This window comes from Pipistrellus kuhlii, unplaced genomic scaffold (assembly GCF_014108245.1).
Source record: "Pipistrellus kuhlii isolate mPipKuh1 unplaced genomic scaffold, mPipKuh1.p scaffold_m20_p_2, whole genome shotgun sequence".
In the NCBI taxonomy this organism is placed as follows: domain Eukaryota; kingdom Metazoa; phylum Chordata; class Mammalia; order Chiroptera; family Vespertilionidae; genus Pipistrellus; species Pipistrellus kuhlii.
The window spans coordinates 109122028-109142862 of record NW_023425515.1 but is presented as its reverse complement, the minus strand read 5'-3'; the positions used below and the strand labels follow the sequence as shown (position 1 = coordinate 109142862).

At 44.0% G+C, this 20835-nt stretch overlaps 1 long non-coding RNA gene and 1 pseudogene across 1 annotated transcript; one reads left to right on the top strand and one right to left on the bottom strand.

Annotated features, from left to right (window-relative positions):
- Window positions 1–1038: 1038 nt before the first annotated feature.
- On the top strand, window positions 1039–1758 carry LOC118722441. The gene is made up of 2 exons (XR_004988998.2): window positions 1039–1205; window positions 1240–1758. It is a non-coding gene; the product is annotated as an uncharacterized LOC118722441 (long non-coding RNA).
- A 257-nt stretch (window positions 1759–2015) lies between these two features.
- On the bottom strand, window positions 2016–3911 carry LOC123652670 (annotated as a pseudogene).
- Between the last annotated feature and the right edge of the window lie 16924 nt (window positions 3912–20835).

Below are 20835 nucleotides of genomic sequence, written 5' to 3'. Positions count from 1 at the left end.
CCTTACAGGTGGGAGGTGACCTGGAGGTCAGGGGAAGGCTATGCCTCCATCACACCTGCTGCTGCCACTGCTGGCAGCACAAGCCTTGTCTGGCCCTGGTTACTTATGCCTCGGGTGGCCCTGGTCAGCCAGGCAGCAACCATCTGAGGCTTGCCTGCGCCTCAGGCTGGCCCTGGGCAGCTGCGGGGCTGAAGCAACTGGGGGACTCTAGAGGCAGGCGCAAAGCAAGGCTGGGCCTGCCTCCAGGTAAACTCAAGGGAGTGGGTGCCACCATCTTGTGGCTGTGGGCGCCACCATCTTTAAGGGCATGGCAGTCAATTTGTATATTCCCTCCTTATTGGCTGTGGGTGCTGCCATCTTTGCAATGGTATAAAGGTCAATTAGCATATTCCCTCTTTATTAGATAGGATTGGCTTAAGTGTCAGTTCCAGAGATAACCTTTCTCCAAATGACAGCATTTCCTCTGTCCCTATATAAATTAGGATCTATTAAGGCAGGGGAAGGTGTGTGGGAAGAGATCAACCAAAGAACTTGTATGCATGTATGCATAACCCATGGACATAGACAATAGGGTGATGAAGGCCTGGAGCCTGGCAAGAAAAGGAAAAAGGAGGACATATATAATACTTTCAATGATGAAGATTAGAAAAAACAAACAAACTTCAAGCAATGCTGTTCTTCAGACATTTTCTTGAGCATTGATCAGGCCTGTCTATTGCAGAGTTCAAAATAGTATCCCTTGATATAGATTCTGGTCACAATCAATAAATACTAAACAAAGAGCAGAAAATGAGGAGAAACTTGAAGCCTTCACTTTGACTATTTGTTAAATTTGGGCTTTCAAAAGAAGCATAGGTGCTTGAAATAAGTGATTCAACAGAAAGTTTTATATTATTTTTATTTATTTTGTAAATTTTATTAATTTATTGTGAACAAATTTGCTACATGATTCAGTTTTATAATTTTAAATAAATATGATATATGCCAATCTGTATACTACAAAGATTAAAGATTTTTTAAAGTGTGTGTGCGTTTTTTTTTTACTCTTTAAAGAAGTCTGTTTATTGAAAGGGTCTGAAAATAGTAATAAGGCTTTCAACAACATTTAATAACATTTCAGGATATTAACAATATGAAACATTAAGAATTTACTTGAAAAACCCATAGCTTTCTAGACCATCCCATCATGCTGCTTCAGGGCAGGGGTAGCGCTGGCGTTCTGTCTACACAAGTGACCAGGTGTTCGGGTTTGGCTCCCTCTCAGCCCGCAGACCAGCCCCCAGGTGGGTGTACAGGTGGCAGTGAGAGCCCACCTCTGTGTCCAACATCAGGCCGAGTGCCCAGCACCACTGAGGTCCAGATGCTGAGGTGCCTCAGCAGGGACAAGAGTGGGCACAGCACTCAAGCAACACACGTCCACACAGACACGGAGGGCAGAGCAGGTGCCCAGGTTGCAGACCAGCCAGAGAAACCCGACTGAGTTGGCCATGCTTGTGGCTCTGGACACCTCATTAGCACAAGATTGGGGTGTGCGTCCCTGCAGTGGAAGGACACTGCCCACCATGGCCCCAACGTGAGGCCCAGGGTGGTGTTGAGCCCTTCCCTTCTCCCGAGGGGAGCCGATGGAAACCCCTCAGAGAGAAATCCGTTCCTCACAACAGGCTCTACTGAGGCTGTCTGCTGGGTAAGGGCCAAGGACACATGCAAACCGAGCCGAGGCTCCAACCATGGACTCCACAGGTCTGGGTCCCACATGGCCAACGTGCACACAGCGGGCCAAGGGAGGGCGATGCTGGAATGAGGGATTGTCCTTGTACCCCAGGACCCTCATGAAGCATCAGCACTCCACTCCGCTCTCACATGCTTGTCCCAATCTTCTAAATGAGTCCCCTGCAAGGCAGCCATGGCAGCCATGACAGAGGTCCCACGTATATCACAGAGAACACACGGAACAAGGCTCCATGTCGGAGCAGGGTGAGCCCTCCTGCCGGGTCCTCCATGCGCACAGCAGCACCAGCGCACCAGCATCCGAGTCTGGGGCTGCGCTCAGGGTGGGGCCGACTCACTTGTGAGGAATGTGTGGGTCGACCTCCCCTGGCCGCCACCAGGCTCTGGGTGATGCTCACTGTGGCCCCGTCACACAGAAGCCAGGGAGGAGGCGGGACCCACTGCCCCCCAGCCTGTGCCCACCTCCCAAGTGCTCTTCACACGGAGCCCCGGGGTCGGGGGAGGTGCAGGGTTAGGGGAGCGTGTGCCAGAGGAAGATGGGCTGTGACACATTTATTTCCACACCGAAGGGTAGGCCCCTGTGTTCTGACCCCCCACTGTGACAGGCTGACCCCCAAGTTCCCTGACGGAACACGAGAGCCCCTGCAGCTCATGGGATGGCCTAGCTGTTGCTCACTTGGCTTCTATAGTAATGCAAAAAGGTCAGACTTGCAATGTGAGAAACGGCTGATCTGCTGACAAAGGCAGGTTCTGGGGCTCCTGCTCTGGCCACAGACAGAATGATGTGGCACCTGATGCCTGCGGAATGTGTGGGTCGACCTCCCCTGGCCGCCACCAGGGACCGCCAGTGGGCCACGTGCAGCGCAGCGGGGAGGCAAGCCCTCCTCCTCGCCCTCCTGGTCCGTGCAGTGGGCCTGCCGCTTGCGCACGGTCCAGGGCAAACACGGGGCCAGGCTCTGGAACCAGCCGCTCACAGGGTCCCGCAGGCAGATGGAGGGGAGCCGGGAGCACGAGGTAGTGATGCTGATGCTGTCTCTATGGCGGATCTCCTGCCTCTTCCGTCCGTCGAAGGACACCCACACGGTGCTCCTTGCTTCCGGTGACAACAGGATCTCGAGCTCGATTCCCGCAGGGACCACGATGGGTCGGAATGACAGTGAGTGGGGACAGATGGGCGTGATCACGATGGCCGGCACATGGGGTGGATCATAGAGGCCCCGGCCGCCACTGCGTACGCTACACTGCCCGTCGGGGTGGAGACGATCACGCCGCCACCCTGCACTGTAGTGATGAGGTGCCCGTCCAGGTAGACGCCCACGTTGGACAGGTAGGAGGAGGGACCTCTGTCAATAACCACTTCATTTAAGACCTGGCACTGCATGACCTGCCTCCCGGCCTCTGTGGCCCAGTCCGAGGCCAGCACCCCATCCTCAGTGACCCCGTTGGGGGGGCCATCTTCTTCTCTCTGAGCTCCTTCAGCCGGCTCCGGAGAATAATTGCTGCGTTCCCTTGTACCACCTGAGTCACTTGGGTCTGAAAGTTCTCGAAGTTGTGTGGGCTCAGGAAGCCCAGCGAGCCCAGGTGGAACGCCATGACTGGGTCACGCTGCTCTGGAAGAGCGAGGAGGGTTCCATCGCCGCCCAGGCAGATGATGAAATCGATCCGGTTGGAAATGTCATCATAGTCTTTTCGGAAGTGCAAACTTCTTCACAGGCCCGAAGCTGTCATCACCCACGAAGGCAGGGACTTCCAGAACCTTCTTCTCCACGTACACGATCATGTTGTTCTCCACCAGGTAGGCGCAGAGCTCCTTGAAGGGCTGCAGCAGGCCGGTGTTCCGGACCTTCTTGATGACCAGGACGCTATTTGGGGACTTGCTCCATGTCAACCGCTGCTGGGCAGGGCCCTGGATGAGCATGATGGTCTGGGGGTTCTGCAGCACACAGGCCTGTGGTCCAAAGGTGGTCATGGGGCACTGCCCGCGCAGAGGGCGGGTCCTCCTGAACTCCTTGGTGCTCGCCAGGGCGGGTGCGGCAGACAGGCTGCGGGACTTAGCGCGGCCCCGGATGGGGTGGCCCAGGACAGCGTCCTCATCCCAGTGGCAGGCAGCACAGCTGTGGGAGGACGTGTCTGCGCTCAGCCCCCTCCACACGCTGACTTTTCTCTGGCTCCATCTCCATCATCCACGAACTAGGGCTTAGGTCAGAATGCTGATCCCGATCAGGGAGCCGGGCGCCTGTGGCCTGGGGGGTGTACCCTCGCCCGGCTCCTTGCAGCTGCTCATCGTCACTAACGGGGACCTCTGGCCCACCAGGCAGCAATGCCTCCGCGTAGCCCTAAAGTTTTTTGTGTTTTTTTTTTAATATGCCTTGGTATAAGTTGTTTTATTTTTATATTTACTTTTTTCTTCTTCTTCCTCTTCTTAAAGAATACCTTTCAGCATATGTATATATATATATATATATATATATATATATATATATATATATATATATATATATAAAATCTTTATTGTTCAGATTATTACAGTTGTTCCTATCCCCCCCCCCCATAGCTCCCCTTCACCCTATTCCCAACCCACTGCCTACCCTTATCCCCCCACCCCACCCCCTACTGTCCTCATCCATAGGTGTATGATTTTTGTCCAATTTCTTTCTGAACCCCCTGAGGTTCACTTTTTACCCACCCTGAGGATTGTCAGTCCACTCCCCTTCTATGTCCCTGATTCTATTATCATATATTCACCAGTTCATAATGTTCATCAAATTTTTTATTCACTTGATTTTTAGATTCACTTGTTGATAGATAAGTATTTGTTGTTCATAATTTTTATCTTTACATTTTTCTTCCTCTTCTTAAAGAATACCTTTCAGCATTCATATAATAGTGGTCTGGTGGTGATGAACTCCTTTAGATTTTTTTTTTTTTTTTAAATCTGTGAAGCTCTTTATCTGGCCTTCAATTCTGAATGATAGCTTTGCTGGTTAGAGTAATCTTAGTTGTAGGTTCTTGCTGTTCATCGCTTTGAATATTTCTTGCCACTCCCTTCTGGCTTGCATAGTTTCTGTTGAGAAATCAGCTAATGATCATATGGGTGCTCCCTTGTAGGTAACTAACTGTTTTTCTCTTGCTGCTTTTAATATTCTCTCTTTGTCTTTTGCCCTTGGCATTTTAATAATGATGTGTTTTGGTGTGGTCCTCTTTGGATTCCTTTTGTTTGGGGTTCTGTGCACTTCCTGGACTTGTAAGTCTATTTCTTTTACCAGGTGGGGGAAGTTTTTGGTCATTATTTCTTCAAATAGATTTTCAATATCTTGCTCTCTCTCTTCTTCTGGCACCCCCATAATTCTGATGTTGGTATGCTTGAAGTTGTCCCAGAGACTTCTGACACTATCGTCAACTTTTTGGATTCTTTTTTCTTTTTTCTTTTCTAGTTGAGTGTTCTTTGCTTCTATGTATTTCAAATTTTTTACTTGATTCTTGCATTCCTCTAGTCTGCTGTTGGGTCTCTGTATAATATTTTATTTTTTATTTCAGTCAGTGTATGTTTAATTTCTAGTTTGTCCTTTTTCATATCCTCGAGGGTCTCATTAAATTTATCAGCATTTTCTAGAAACTCTTGAAAAACCTTTTATTCTTGGTTTTGAATTTTATATCCAGTCATTTGTTCTCCTCCATTTCTTTCACTTGTGGTCTGCTTCCTTGTCTCCTCATTTTGGCTGCTTCTCTGAGTTGGTAGGGTGGCTTTGTGTGCTAGATGTCCTATAGGGTCTAATGAGTCATACCCCCAGTTACCTGAGGTGGACACTCTTTTTAAAAAATATATATTTTATTGATTTTTTACAGAGAGGAAGAGAGAAGGATAGAGAGTTAGAAACATCAATGAGAGAGAATCATCGATCAGCTGCCTCTTGCAGAGCCCCAACTAGGGATGTGCCTGCAACCAAGGTACATGCCCTTGACCGGAATCAAACCTGGGACCTTTTAGTCCACAGGCCAATGCTCTATTCCCTGAGCCAAACTAAGGTGGACACTCTTGGTAGACTGTGTGTACAGCTTTGTTGTAGTTAAGTCTTAATTGTTGTTGGTGTCACTGGGAGGAATTGATCTCCAGGCCATTTGGCTGTGAGGACCTGCTGTGTCTATAATGGAAGAATTGCTGTGCTGGAGATACATATATGGGGCAGGACTTGTTCCAGTGGGGATTTGGTGCTCACTAGGTTTGCCTCTTGAATCTGTCCGTTATGAGAGTAGTTGAAATTTGGTGTTGCCTCACACAGACCACTAGATACACTACTTTCTGGATCTCCAATGGGGTGCAGGTCAACTACTGTCTGAGGCCCCCCAGCAGGAGCTACAGCAAGAACTACAGTTTTCTCCTCTTTGCTTGGGATTTACAGGATTTGGAGCTGTCTGACTGGAGCTGTAGTTTATTTGGTTAAGCTTCAGCAGGGCAGTCCATTTATTTGCAAAAGCCACTGCGCAGAGCTTGGGTGTGCTTGTAGATTGTGCAGGATGGGGTCTCAGGACATCACTAGGTTAGGGCGTGGCAAACAGCGATGGGTGCTAGTTAGCCATCTCTGCCTTTCCACGTTTCCAAGTCCCTGTATCCTATGCTCCAGCGCAGTAAACAATGATTGCTGGGTGCACCTCTGCAAAAAGTCACCCTTGCTTTCTGAACCGATGGCAGATAGTCCAGCTTCTCTCCGTAGTAGTTTGAGTTCCCAGTATCTCCCCAGAAATTGGATTTCAGAGTAATCGGGAGCTTGAAAAAAAGCAGCATGCCCAGTCACCCGCCACCAGCCCAATTCACATGCCCCCATACCTCAGCTTTTCAGCACTTGTACTCTTTGATCTTTCCTTCTAGTTGTAGAACTTCCACTTAGCCAGCTTTCTGTGGTTCTGGGTGATAGATGTTTTGTCTTTCAGTTGTAGTTTTGAAATTGTTTTGCGAGGTGGTAGTTTAGGTGTTTATCTTTTCCGCCATCTTAGTTTCTTCCCATGATGCATTCTTGGAATGCAATGTTGGTTTAATTTCCATGGCTGAGATGTGGGAGGTGTGGGTGTGACCTATTTTTTTTTTTGTCTTTACATTTTGGTCTTTTTCCTGAGTTGATAGAGTGGCTTTGTGAGCTAGGTGTCCTATAGGGCCCAGTGGCTCAGCCTCCCCAGTTACTTTAGTGGACACTCTTGGTGTATCCCTTTGTGGGCTGTGTGCACAGTCTTGTTGTAGTTAAATCTTGATTGTTGTTATATCCCTGGGAGGAATTGACCTCCAGGCCAATTGGCTGTGAGCATCAGCTGTTTCTACGATGGGCAAACTTCTGTGCTGGAGACACCCTTATGAGGCAAGATTTGCTTCAGTGGAGCTTTGATGCTCACTGAGTGTGCCTCCTGAGTGTATCCCTTATGGATTCGAGGAGTTGTAATCTGGATGATCCTACTCTGACCCCTGAGTACACTGGCTCTTGGATCTCCAAGGAAGTGCTAATTTAGCCTCTGCCTTAGGCCACCCAGCAGGAACTATGGAGAGATCTGTAGATTCCTCTTCTTTGTTTGGGGTTTGGAGGTGCACAGATGAGGCCCAGGTGTGAAGCAATGCAAGCTTCTATGGGGCCTTGGGCCTTCTTTTGGATGTTCTGGTTCTCTCTGACTCAGCTGCAGTTTGTTAGGTAAATTTAGATTTCAAAGGACCAGGCCATTCATATGCAAAAGGCTCTGCACACAGCTTAGATGGGGCAGAGTCTCAGGCTGGAGCAAACAGCAATGGCTTCCCATCAGCCCTGCCCTGAGTCTCAGTGTCCCTTGGTAATCACTGTAAGCACCTTTGAAAGAAAGATGCCCTTGAGTTCTGTCCAAAGTCAGACAGTCCAGTTTCTTCCTTTATGAGTCTGGGTCCCCAGAGTTTCACCCAGAACTGGAGTTCAGAGCAGTTGGGAGTTTGTGTCTTCCTGTGGATTGAAAAAGCGAGTTGCATACTCAGTTGCCTGCCCTCTGCACACATGCCTCCATATCTCTGCACTTTACTTTTGCAGCTCCTCTGAGTCTCAGTGTGCTTTTCTCTTCCCTTCTAGTTGTAGAATTTCCACTCAGCCAGCCTTCGTGTAGTTCTGGATGATATCTGTTTTGTCTTTTAGTTGTAGTATTGAAGTGGTTGTGAGAGGCAGCAAGTTCAGGTGTTTGCCTATGCTGCCATATTGGTTTCTCTTCTCTAAATTGGAAGATGTTTAGTCATTTAATTAAATAAATAATTTATCATGATTCTTTTAAAATCAAGCTTCTAGTACATATTAGAGATTCAGTGATTAAAGTTTTCCATTTAATTCTGTTGACATTCATTAAGTACCTCTTATGTACTAGCCATATTGTTCTAGAACCTCAGCTATCACTTAAAGCTAGAAACACGCGTAATAGTTTAGTTATGACATAGTGAGACTGAAGTTACTGATGGGATTTTTGTGTGTTTATGTACATCTTCCATAAGAGGGCAGCAAAGGACAAGCATGATTTTGTTCTTATGCATGTAGTCTTACACCAGAGATTGGCTCACATTGCAAATTTAATACTACATAGCAGTATTCCAAGAGTAAGGGAAAATAGAGGACATGGTTATAGTTTTACTTAGTTTCTAGATTGCCTTTGATATGGTATAATGTGATATTTATACTGCATAGTAGATTATCTCACACGATCAGTTTGAATCTGAATTCTGGAAGCCTAATTTGCAGTAGCTTTCTGAACCTCAGTTTTCCCACTTACAAAAAAAGGGTGGTTGTGGCGAGACTAGCAATATCCATTTCACATAGTTTTAATAAGCAATATAATGTATATCCTGGAGAGTATAAGAATAGTTAAAAAAATGGAGCTAGAAAAAACTAACCTCATAGCCTACCAGTGTTGAACATACTAATTTCTTTCTTTCTTTCTTTCTTTCTTTCTTTCTTTCTTTCTTTCTTTCTTTCTTTCTTTCTTTCTTTCTTCTTTCTTTCTTTCTTTCTTTCTTTCTTTCTTTCTTTCTTTCTTTCTTTCTTTCTTTCTTTCTTTCTTTCTTAATCCTGTTTAAGCCATTGTAAAGGAATTCCCTAAATTAACTGCGGAGCCTCATAAGTTTGATGAGACATTTAATATTATTATTCATGCCTATCAGCCTGGGTTTCCTGATTTATATCAGCTTATTCATATGTTAGCTGGTGATGGCCATACTCAGCATTTAATGAGAACTGCCAGATGAGAGTACCCAATGGGGGTTAGAAAAGCAAACTTTCAATTTGTAGGAAGCTAGAGAACTTGCTTGAAATCTATTCCTTGCATTAGTCCCTGTAACACTATGTTATCTGTGTTGAAGCCAAAGGGACGAGGGTGAAGGTTTGTCAAGACCTCTGAGCAATAAACCACCTGTTGCTCCTAACACTCATACACTGCTAGCATCTATCCCAACTTGACATAAATTATTTATAGTAATTGATTTCTGTGCTGCATTCTTTAGTATTATAGTTGAAGCTAGCCAATACATTTTTGCCTTCACTTAGGGAAAAAAAAAAGAAAATCCCATTTAGGGATGAAAAATAAAAGTATATGCTTTACAGAGGTAGCTACTTATTAAATTTTAAATAAATTAACATACATATATATGTACTGACTAATTATGATAATTTATTCATGTAATTTCTAAAGCCAATTAAATGTATTTGGACACTATATTGAAATATTTTACTATCTTAAATGACATATCTTAATTTGTTCATTCCAATTTTTTGAGGGGATGAATAAGATAATATTTGAGGCACTTACTTGTTTCATTTTTAATTTAATTCTCACTAATTTATTGTGATTATTGTTTATTCTTATTTCTGATATTTTTTTGTTTGTCACTTGTTAAGCTTTCTTGGTTGTTTTTTTCCTTTTGCCTGTAACCTTCATTGATTATGCTTTCATATTTTATTTCTTGTACTTCAATTTTTGCTAGCTACATTTGAAGTATCAATGTTTAAAAATTAATTCTATCAACTCATAAAAATAAATAAACAAAAGTAAATAAATAAAAATTAATCAGTTTTTAACCTCCAACTATCAAATAAGGTAAGATACTTAGCTAGAGTTATTTTCCTATTCCTCCTTATGACATGACTATATTTCAAGAAATAATCTAAAATTTTAGTTTGAGATTATTATTTTTTGTTTTTCAATTATAGTTTACATTCAATATTATTTTGTGCTAGAGGCCCAGTGCATGAAATTCATGCATGGGGTGTGTGTCCCTCAACCCAGCCTGCACCCTTTCCAATCTGGGACCCATTGAGGGATGTCTGACTGCCCGTTTAGGCCCAATCCTATATCAAACCATAAACGGGCAGTTGGACATCCCTCTCACAATCCAGGACTGCTGGCTCCCAACTAGCTTGCCTGCCTACCTTCCTGATTGCCCCTAACTGCTTCTGTCTGCCAGCCTGATCACCCCTATCCACTCCCCTGTCAGCCTGATTGATGCCTAACTGCTCCTCTCCTGGCCTGATTGCCCCTAAAAGCCATCCCCTGCAGGCCTGGTACCCCCCAACTGCTCTCCCCTGCAGGCCTGGGTCCCCCCCAACTGCCCTTCCCTGCAGGCCTGGTCACCCCCAACTTCCCTCCTCTGCTGGCCTGGTCACCCCTAACTGCCCTTTCCTACAGGCTTGATTGCCCCCAACTGCCCTCCCCTGCTGACCTGATCACCCACAACTGCCCTCCCTTGCAGACTGGTCCCTCCCAACTGCCCTCCCCTGCTGGCCATCTTGTGTTGGCCATCTTGTGTCCACATAGGGGCAGCCATCTTGTGTGTTGGAGTGATGGTCAATCTGCATATCACCCTTTTATTAGATAGGATTAGTTATAGGTATACAGCATAGTGGTAGGACAATCATATACTTCACAAGTATTTCCCCCAATATTTACTGTACCATGTGGCAGTATACATCATACCTTATATAATAAAAGAGAAACATGGAAATTGACCATAACTCTGCTACACTCACCAGCCAATCAGGAGTGAGTATGAAATTAACCCAACAAAGATGGGAACATCTTTGGGACCCAGGCCGCTCCTCACCTGTAGGCCCATATGTAGGCCCTGAGTGGCCAGGGCTCCAGAATGCCCCAAGCCACTCAGGGCCTATGGGGGCAAGGGCCAAGTGGATGTTTCCGCCCCATGGCTGTTTGCATGAGCACTGCTGCCAAGTGGTGGCCCGGGTTTGCTCACCCCCAGACCAGCACCCACAACATGGGGCTGCCAGCCTGGGGACATTCCCTAACTGTTCTTACACTGATGTTTCTCTCTCTCTCTTCCATACTCTCTAAAAATCAATGAAAACGTATCCTCAGGTGAGGATAAATAAAAAGAAAGAAAGAAAGAAAGAAAGAAATGTCATATCCTATGAAAGACACATCTTGAAAATGCCTAAAGAAAGTTGTCATTTTTTCATGGTGAAGGGACAGGAGACTGTGTTGATTAAAACACTTTAGCAGCTGTGGTGGCTGGCAGTGGCTGCATCAGCTGGGTTATGGGGCTGGTGTCTTCCCCTGATCAGCCTGGTTACCTCCCGCAGAGGGAGGACAGACTGTGGAATCCCTTGAGGCCTCCTGGTCTGTGAGAGGGGGTAGGCTGGGCTGAGGGACCCCTCCCAGGGCACAAATTTCATGCACCAGGCCCCTAGTATAAGAAAAGCCTAATATGCTAAGAGTCTGGTCTTGCAGTTGTCTGTTCAACCAAAGTGTAATATGCTAATGATATGCTAAGTCTGCTCAACTATTCACTATGATGTGCACTGACCACATGAGGGCAGAAAATCGACTGATTGACCAGTTGCTGTGATGTGCACTGACCACCAGTGAGCAGATGCTCCGAGTGGTGGATTAGCTTGTTGCTGGGGTCTGGCTGAACATGCCCTGAGCCCACCCATGGTCCCTTCCCACCTAGCCAACCTCCCATATTCCTCCCTAGCCCCAATCATGTACTGGTGGGATTCCTTGGCCTGGCCTGAACCCTCTTGCAATCTGGGACCTCTAGGGATGTCAGAAAGCTGGTTTTGGCCCAATCCCGCAGGTCAGGCCGAGGGACCCCACTGGTGCACGAATTCATGCACCAGGCCTCTAGTAGTTATTCTAATAGTACTAGTGGCCCTGTGCATGGATTTGTGCACATTGAAAGGAAAATAATTAGAAGAAATATTTTCATATTTGCCCTTTCTCCCTCAGCATCAGGGAGCCAGGCAATGGCCCTGCCCCCCACCGTTGCCACTAGTTGCCATCTGCAAGACAATCAGCAGAGTGATTGGGACTTGCTTGCACCCACGTTGGCCTGGCGCTGCCCACTCACCTGCTCCACCATCCCATCACAGTCCTGGTCTCATCAGAACCCATTGGGCCTCCACTGCCAGCATCACGTCACCACCATGTGCCATGTTCTGCACCTCCCCGTTTTGGTCAGCGCACATCTTAGTGAGCAGTTGAACTCCTGTTTGAACTCCTGGTTGAACAACCCCTGAGGGGACAATTTGCACATTAGGCTTTTATTATATAGGATTGACTGTATTCTCTACATTGTACTTTATATCTTCATGTCTATATTGTAGCTACCAATCTGTACTTCTCAGTCCCTTCACCTTTTTCACTCAGTTCTCCAACATCCCTCCCTCTGGCAATCACCAGTCTGTTCTCTGTATCCATTCATCTGTTTTTGTTTTGTTTGTTCATTTATATTGTTCTTTATATTCCACATGAATGAAATCATATGGTAATTGTCTCCCTTTGACTTATTTCACTTATCATCATACCCTGTAGTTCCATCTATGCCATTGCAAGTGCTAAGATTCATCCTATTTTATGGCATGGTAATTCTCAATTAATTGTATATCCATACCTCAGCTTTTTGTTCATTGATTGGCACTTGGATTGCTTCCATATCTTGACTATTTTTTTTAAATATTTTATTTATTTTTTACAGAGAGGAAGGGAGAGAGAGAGAGCTAGAAACGTCAATGAGAGAGAAACATCGACCAGCTGCCTTTTGCACACCCCTTACCAGGGATGTGCCCACAACCAACGTACATGCCCTTGACCGTAATCGAACCTGGGACCTTTCAGTCCTCAGACCGACACTCTACCACTGAGCCAAACCGGTTTCGGCCATATCTTGACTATTGTAAATACACTACAATGAACAATGATGCATATATTTTTTTGAATTAGTATTTTGGATTTCTTTAGATATATACCCAGAAATGGAATTTCTTGGTCATAAAGTTCCATTTTTAATTTGTTGAAAAATCTCTATACTGTTCACCATATTGGCTGTACTAACCTTCATCATCACCAACAGTGCACAAGAGTTCCCTTTTCTCCACATCTTAACCTTACTTGTTGTTTGCTGACCTATTAATGACTAGAGGCCTGGTGCATGAAAATTCATGCACTGGAAGGGGAGGGGATGTCCCTCAGCCCAGCCTGTCCCCTCTCACAGTCCAGGAGCCCTCAGGGGCTGGAGGTGACCCGACAATCAGGGGAAGGCAATGCCCCCAACACACCTCTGCTGCTGCCACTGTCGGCAATGCAAGCCTTGCTGGCCCTGGTTACCTCAGCCTTAGGCAACCCTGGGCAGCTGGGCAGCCACCATCCAAGGATTGCCTGCACTTCAGGTGTTGGCTTGGCAGCCACCATCTAGATGCTTGCCTGCACCTTGGGCTGGCCCTGGGTGGCTGGGGGGCTGAGGGGACCAGGGGACTCCAGAGGCAGGTATGCAGAGTGGCCAGGCCCACAGGGGGTGAGCCCTGCCTTACAGTGCGTCTGCTGCCCTGGTGGGGCTGAGGGGACTGGGTGCTGCCATCTTGTGGCTGTGGGCACCGCCATCTTGGAGGGCATTGCAGTCAATTAGCATATTCCCTCTTTATTAGCAGTGGGCATCACTATCTTAGCAATGGTGTGAGGGTCAATTAGCATAATCCCTCTTTATTGGGTAGGATAGCCATTCTGACATGAGTAAAGAGTTATCTCATTGTGGTTTTAATTTGCATTTTTCTGGCAATTAATTATGTTGAGCATCTTTTCATATGTCTATTGGCCATCTGAATGTCCATTATAGGACCACTGGGTGTAAAGGAATGACAACCTTGTTCACTAGCCTCAGATCCTGTACTAATTGCCAGTCCTCATTAAGTTTCTGTACCCCCAGTAGAGGTGTATTGTAAGGGCTTTTGCAGGGCTTTAGTAAGCCATGCCCTTCAAATTTCTTTTCTTTTCTTTTCTTTTTTTTTGCATGTGCCTGTCCCCCAACACCATTTATTGAAGAGATTATGTTTTTTTAAAAAACATAAATTTTATTGATTTTTACAGAGAAGAAGAGAGAGGGACAGAGAGTCAGACACATCGAAGAGAGAGAAACAATAATCAGCTGCCTCCTGCACACCTCCCACTGGGATGTGCCCACAACCAAGGCACATGCCCTTGACTGGAACCCAACCTGGGACTCCTCAGTCCATAGGCCAACACTCTATCCACTGAGCCAAACCAGTTAAGGCTGAAGAGACTATCTTGACTCCATTGTATGCTCTTACCTCCTTTGTCAAATATTAATTGAGGGTAAAGGCTTAAGTCAATTTCTGGGGTCTCTGCTCTGTTCCATTGATGTATATGCCTGTTCTTGTGCCAGCACCAGGCTGTTTTAATTACACCGACTTTGTAGTATAACTTGCTGTCTGGTATTGTGATTCCTCCAACTTTGTTCTTCTTTCTCAAGATTGCTACATCTATTTAGGATCTTTTTTGGTTCCAGATAAGTTTTTGGAGTATTTTTCTAGTTCTGTGAAATATGCTATTTGCATTTTAATAGGGATTGCATTGAATTGTAAATTGCCTCAGATGGTATGAAGATATTAATTATATTAATTCTACAAATCCATGAACATGGTATATTCTTCCACTTGTTTATATATTCCTCTACCTCTTTATTAATGTCACCTTGCTGGACAGAGTAATCTTGGAAGGAAAATAATTAGAAGAAATATTAGCCAACCTCTCACTAATTTATTGTGATTATTGTTTATTCTTATTTCTTGGTTTCTGAGTGTGCAGTCCCTTGCTTTTCATTATTTTCTATACTTCATGCCAGTCCCTTCTGGCCTGAAGCATTTCTATTGAGAAACAAGCTGAGAGTCTAATAGGACCTTCCTTGTAGGAAAACTTCTTTCTCTCTTGCAGCATTTAAGATTTTTTCTTTGTTTTTAATGCTTGCCATTTTAATTATGATGTATCCAGGTGTAGGTCTTTTGGGTTCATCTTGATTGGAACTCTCTGTGTTTTCCTGAACTTGAATGACTTTTTCCTTTACTAGGTTAGGGGATTTTATGTCATTATTTCTTCAGACAGGTTCTCTGTTTCTTGCTCAGATTATTCTCCTCTGAAACTCCCATTATGTGGCTATTATTATGCTTCATGTTGTCCCAAAGCTCCCTTAAACTCTCCTCTTGCTTATTAACTTTTTCCCCAATTGTTGCTCTGAATGGGTATTTTTTCCTACTTTGTCTTCTAATTCGCTGATTTGGTCCTCCACTTTTTCTAGTCTATTGTTGATTCCTTACAGGTGTTTTTTTTTTTTTTTTTTTTTTAATTTCAGCTATGTCATTCTTCATTTCTGCTTGATTCTTTTTCATGGTTTATACCTCTTTTTTTATGCTGGTGTAGTTCTCATTAACTTATAGAATGTTATCATAAGTTGCTTGCAGTTCTCACTAAATTGTTTGAGCACCCTTAAAAGCACTACTTTATATTCTTGATCTGGCACATAGCTTGTCTCTATTTCATTTAGTTCCTTTTCTAGGGATTTCTCCTTTTATTTCATTTGGGGGTTGTTTCCTTGTCTCCCGATTTTTGCTGTCCCTTTGTATTTGCTGTGCTTCCCAATCTTTTTGGAGGTCTTATGTAGTAGGTGTTTGCAGGACTTAGTGGTGTAGCCTCTTAAATCTCCTGACCCAAGGGCTCCAGAAATGCCCCTTTTAAAATTTATTTTGGTTTTTCTGTAATTGGATATTGAATGTTGTTATTCCACTCATGAATAAAATCCCCTTTCTGGTTGGCTGATTGTGAGGCTCACCCTCGACTGCATTATGTGAGCTGTTATGGAGGTGTTGATAAAACAGAACAAAATACAACAAAACAAAAGAAATAAAACAAAAACATTCACAAGACCCATACAACAACATCAAAAGCAACCACCAGCCACCATGTTCAGTGGTTGAGTATTGACCTACAAACCAGGAGGTCACTGTTCAATTCCAAGTCAGGGCACATGCCCTGGTTGTTGGCTCATCCCTGGTAGGGGGTGGTGAGAGGCAGCTGGTTGATGTTTTGCTCTTACATTGATGTTTTTCTCTTTCTCCTTCTCCTTCTCGCTCTAAAAATCAGTTTTAATAAAAAATGCAACTTTAGGGAAGAGTTCAAATGGTGGTGTAGGAAAACTGTGAACTTATTTCCTCCCATGATTCAACAAATATAAAGCTACATATGGAATAACTTTCCTCTGAAAAGGACCTGAGAGCTAACTGAACAACAACACAATAAAAAATAAAAGAGATGAATGGAAATAGGTGCTGTCTCACAAGGCACAGTATCCCCTAAATAGAAAACATAACTCTCCCTCAAGGAAGGAAGGTACTGTGCCCCACAATAGCCATATCAACCTTTGAGTCCAGCACTGGAAGGACAGATCCTCAAAATGTCTGGGCTTGAAAATCAATGGGGATTAAGTCCAAGAGAACTATAGAACGGTAAGGAGAACCCACTCTTAAAAGGCTCATATGCAGACCCATTCACCATCAGATCCAGTGCAAAAGCAAGTTTGAAAAGCACCTAGACCATAAGTGTAGGAAAACCACTTACTAAACTTAAAGTGGCTTCTGGAGAGTCAGGAACCTGCTGGGACCTTTTCTGGGGACAGAAGTGCTGATATGCACTATTGTCACAATAAAATTCTAAATTTTGAGTGACAAATCTGGTGGGGCCAAATTCAATGACCTCCCTCTAGCCCGTTAGCACCAGTGTGCATGATATTAACAGAGCTGGGCTAGCAACCCCCATTCTGTTCCCCCTGTACCACAACCAGCCCAGAAAAGTAAGTTGAGCCTTTTGTACCCCATACAGCAACTTCACTGCAACTGAAGCCTAGGCAAGGGCCCCACTTTCCGTAAAACAGATTTGCTATAGTCGGACTAGGCAAGACCCTCACACCAGCTCACTCTGTGCAGGAAATGGGCTGTGGCCAAGCACTTCATGCCCAGCCTACCTCAAGCAACATATGTGCTGAAATTAGGCCAGCAAATGCACTGAGCCCCACTCCTCCCACAATACAACTGTGGCAGGTGCATGTAAACTACACAAAGGACAATCCATGAGTTTCGGGCGCTGGTGGCCAGGGGAAACTGCACTTCTGGGCCCAACAGATCACCTCCTACATGAGACCAATTACTAGTAAGGTGATTAAATTGGTAATCAAAAACCTCCCAAACAAACAAAAGTACAGGGTCAGATGGCTTCACTGATAAATTCAAAGAAGATTTAATACCTATAGTGATCAAACTCTTCCAGAAAATTAAAGAGAAGGGAACTCTTTCAAATAAATTTTACAGGGCCAGGATCACCAATGACAAAGTCAGATAAGAACACTATAGCCCTGGCCAGTGTGGCTCAGTTGATTGGAGCATCATCTGTGCAATGAAGGGTTGCAGGTTTGATTCCTGGTCAAGGCATATACTTGGGTTGCAGGTTTGATCCATAGTTGGGGCACATATTAACAAGGGAAGGCAACCAATCAATGTTTTTCTCTCTTTCTCTCTATGCCTCTCTCTATAATCAGTAAAAACTTGTCCTTGGGTGAGAATTAAAAAAGAACACCATGAAAAAAGAAATTTACAGGTCAATATCTCTGATGAACATAGATGCAACAATCATCAATATTATTAGCAAACTAAATTCAATAATATGTTAAACGAATCATATATTGAAATCAAGTTTGGTCTATTTGAGGGATGTAAGAATGGTTCAATATCTGCAAATCAACAAGACACATCACATTAACAAGGATGAAAATGATTATCTCAATAGATGCAGGAAAAGCAGTTGATAAAATTCAATATTTATTCATGATAAAAACTCTCAACAGAGTTGGTGTAGGGGGAATATACCTCAACATAGTTTAGACCATATAACAAACCCACAGCTGACTTTGTATTAATGGAGATAGCTAAAATATTTTCCTCTAAGATCAGAAATACTAAGACAAGGATGCCCACTCTCACTACTTTTATACAACATAGTATTAAAAACCCTAACCACAGCAATTAAACAAGAAAAAGAAATAAAGGCATCAATAGCAGGACAGAAGAAGTAAAACTATTTGCAGATGAAAACTTTAAAGATTTCACCAAAAAACTATTTAAAATAATAAATGAATTCAGTAGCTTTAGGATATAAAAAAGATAAAGAAATCTGTGGAGTTTATATACATTGATAAAAAAAAAACTATCAGAAAGAGATCTTAAAACCAATGGCACTTATAATTGCATCAAAAAGAATGAAATACTGAGGGACAAATTTTACCAAAGATGTGAAAAACCTATGTAATGAAAACTGTAAGATACCAGTGAAAGGGATGGAATACAGACTGTGGAAATAAGTTTGGAATTACCTCAAAAAATTAAAAATTCCACTTCTGGGAATATATCTGAAGAAACCCAAAACACTAATTTGGGAACATATATGCACCCCTATGTAGTGTTTTTTACAATAGCCAATATTTGGAAGCAGCCCAAATGCCCATCAGTAGATCAGTGTATAAAAAAGCTATGGTCAAAAAAAAAAAAAAAAAAAAAAAAAAAAAAAAAAAGCCATGGTACATATACACATGAAATATTACTCAGCTGTAAAAAAGAAGGAAACATTTCCCTTTGTGACAGCATGGATAGACTTGGACAACAACATGCTAAGTGAAATAAGCCACTCAGAGAAAGACAAGTACCATGTGATTTCACTCCTATGTGAAATCTAATAAACAAAATGAACTAAGAAGCACAACAGAGGCAGACTCATAGATAGGGAACAGAGTGACAGCCATCAGAGGGGAGGAGCTTGCAGGGCTGGGTGAAAAGTTGAAGGAATTAAGCAAAAAACCCACACACATTTCATAGACACAGCATTAACAGAGGAAAAAGTGGATAGTTATGGAATGAGATTTGATGTGGTGGTGAACACACAATTCTATATAATAAAAGGTTAATATGCAAATCAACCAAACTGTAGAATGGCAGGTCAGCTATGATGTGCAATGACTACCAGGGGGCAGATACTCAATGCAGGAGCTCCCCCCTGGTGGTCAGTGTGCTCCCCCAGTGGCAGCACTGCTCAGCCAGAAGCTGGGCTTATGGCTGGCAAGCACAGTGGTAGTGGTGGGAGCCTCTCCCGCCTCCGTGGCAGCACTAAGGATGTCCCACTGACGGCTTAGGTCCTCTCCTCCACAGGAGAGGGCCTAAGCCGTCAGTGGGACATCCTCTAAGGGCTCCCAGACTGTGAGAGGTGCAGGCTGGGCTGAGGGACCCCCCCCCCCCCCCCCGCTGCCCATGCATGAATTTCATGCACCAGGCATCTTGTATACCTGAAACCTATATAATTTAAAATTTTATGAACCAATATAATTCCAATAAATTAAATTAAAAAATAAAATGAAATTGATCTGGAAAAAAACACGAATAATAAAATACAATCAATACATATTTATCAACAATTACCTTAAATGCAAATAGATTAAATGTTCCAATCTAAAAACACAGGGTGGCTGAATGTATAACAAAACAAGATCCTTACATATGCTGTCTACCAGAGACTCACTTCATATTAAAACACACTCACACAAACAGAAAGTAAAAGGATGGAAAAAATATTTTATTAAAATTAAAATTAAAAAGAAAGGAGGAGTAGTAATACTATTTTGTCTGGTAGCCATAGTATCAGACAAAATATACTTTGGAAAATAGGTTTTAACAAGAGCCAAAGAAGGACCCAGCAATTCCACTCTGGGTATTTATCCAAACAGACCCCAAAACCCAAAATTGAAAAGACATATACATCCATATGTTCATTGCAGTGTCATTTATAATAACCAAGATATAAACATAACCTTAGTGTCCATCAATAAATGAATGGAAAAAGAAGATGTGATACATATATACATTGGCATATGACTCAGTCATAAAAAAGGTTGAAATCTTGCATCTTCAACAACATGGATGGACCTAGAGGATGTTGTGCTGAGTGAAGTAAGTCAGAGAAAGACAAATGCCATATGATTTCACTTATAAGTGGAATCTGAAAAACAAAATAAATAAGCAGAACAGAAATAGAGATGTAGATATAGAGAACGTTTTGATGGTTGCCAGATTGAGGGGGATGGGTTGAGGGACTGGGTGATAAAGGTGAAGGGATTGGAATTACAAATTGGTAGTTAGAGAATAGTTATGGGGATGTAAAGTACAACATAGGCAATAATCCTGTTTAATAAAAGAGTAATATGCGAATTGACCATCACTCCAACAGACAAGATGGCTGCCCCCATGTGGTCAAAGATCCTGCTGCCATGTGCACACAGGATGGCCTGCAGGGGAGGGCAGTTGGGAGGGACCAGGCCTTCAGGGGAGGACAGTTAGCGGTGACCAGGCCAGCAGAGGAGGGAAGTTGGGGGTGATCAGGCCAGCAGAGTAGAAAAGTTGGGAGCAAACAGGCTGGCAGGGGAGCAGTTAAGCATCAATCAGGCTGGCAGGGAGTGGTTAGGGGTGATCAGGCTGGCAGACAGAAGTGGTTAGGGGCAATCAGGAAGGCAGGCAGCTGAGCAGTTAGGAGCCAGCAGTCCCAGATTGTGAGAGGGATGTCCCACTGCTGGTGTAGGCCTGATCCCCTGTGGGATGAGGCCCAAACCAGCAGTCAGTCATCCCCTGAGGGATCCCAGATTGAAGAGGGTGCAGACCAGGCTGAGGAACACACATCTTCATGCAAGAATTTCATGCACCTGGCCTCTAGTATTGTAATAACTATGTATGG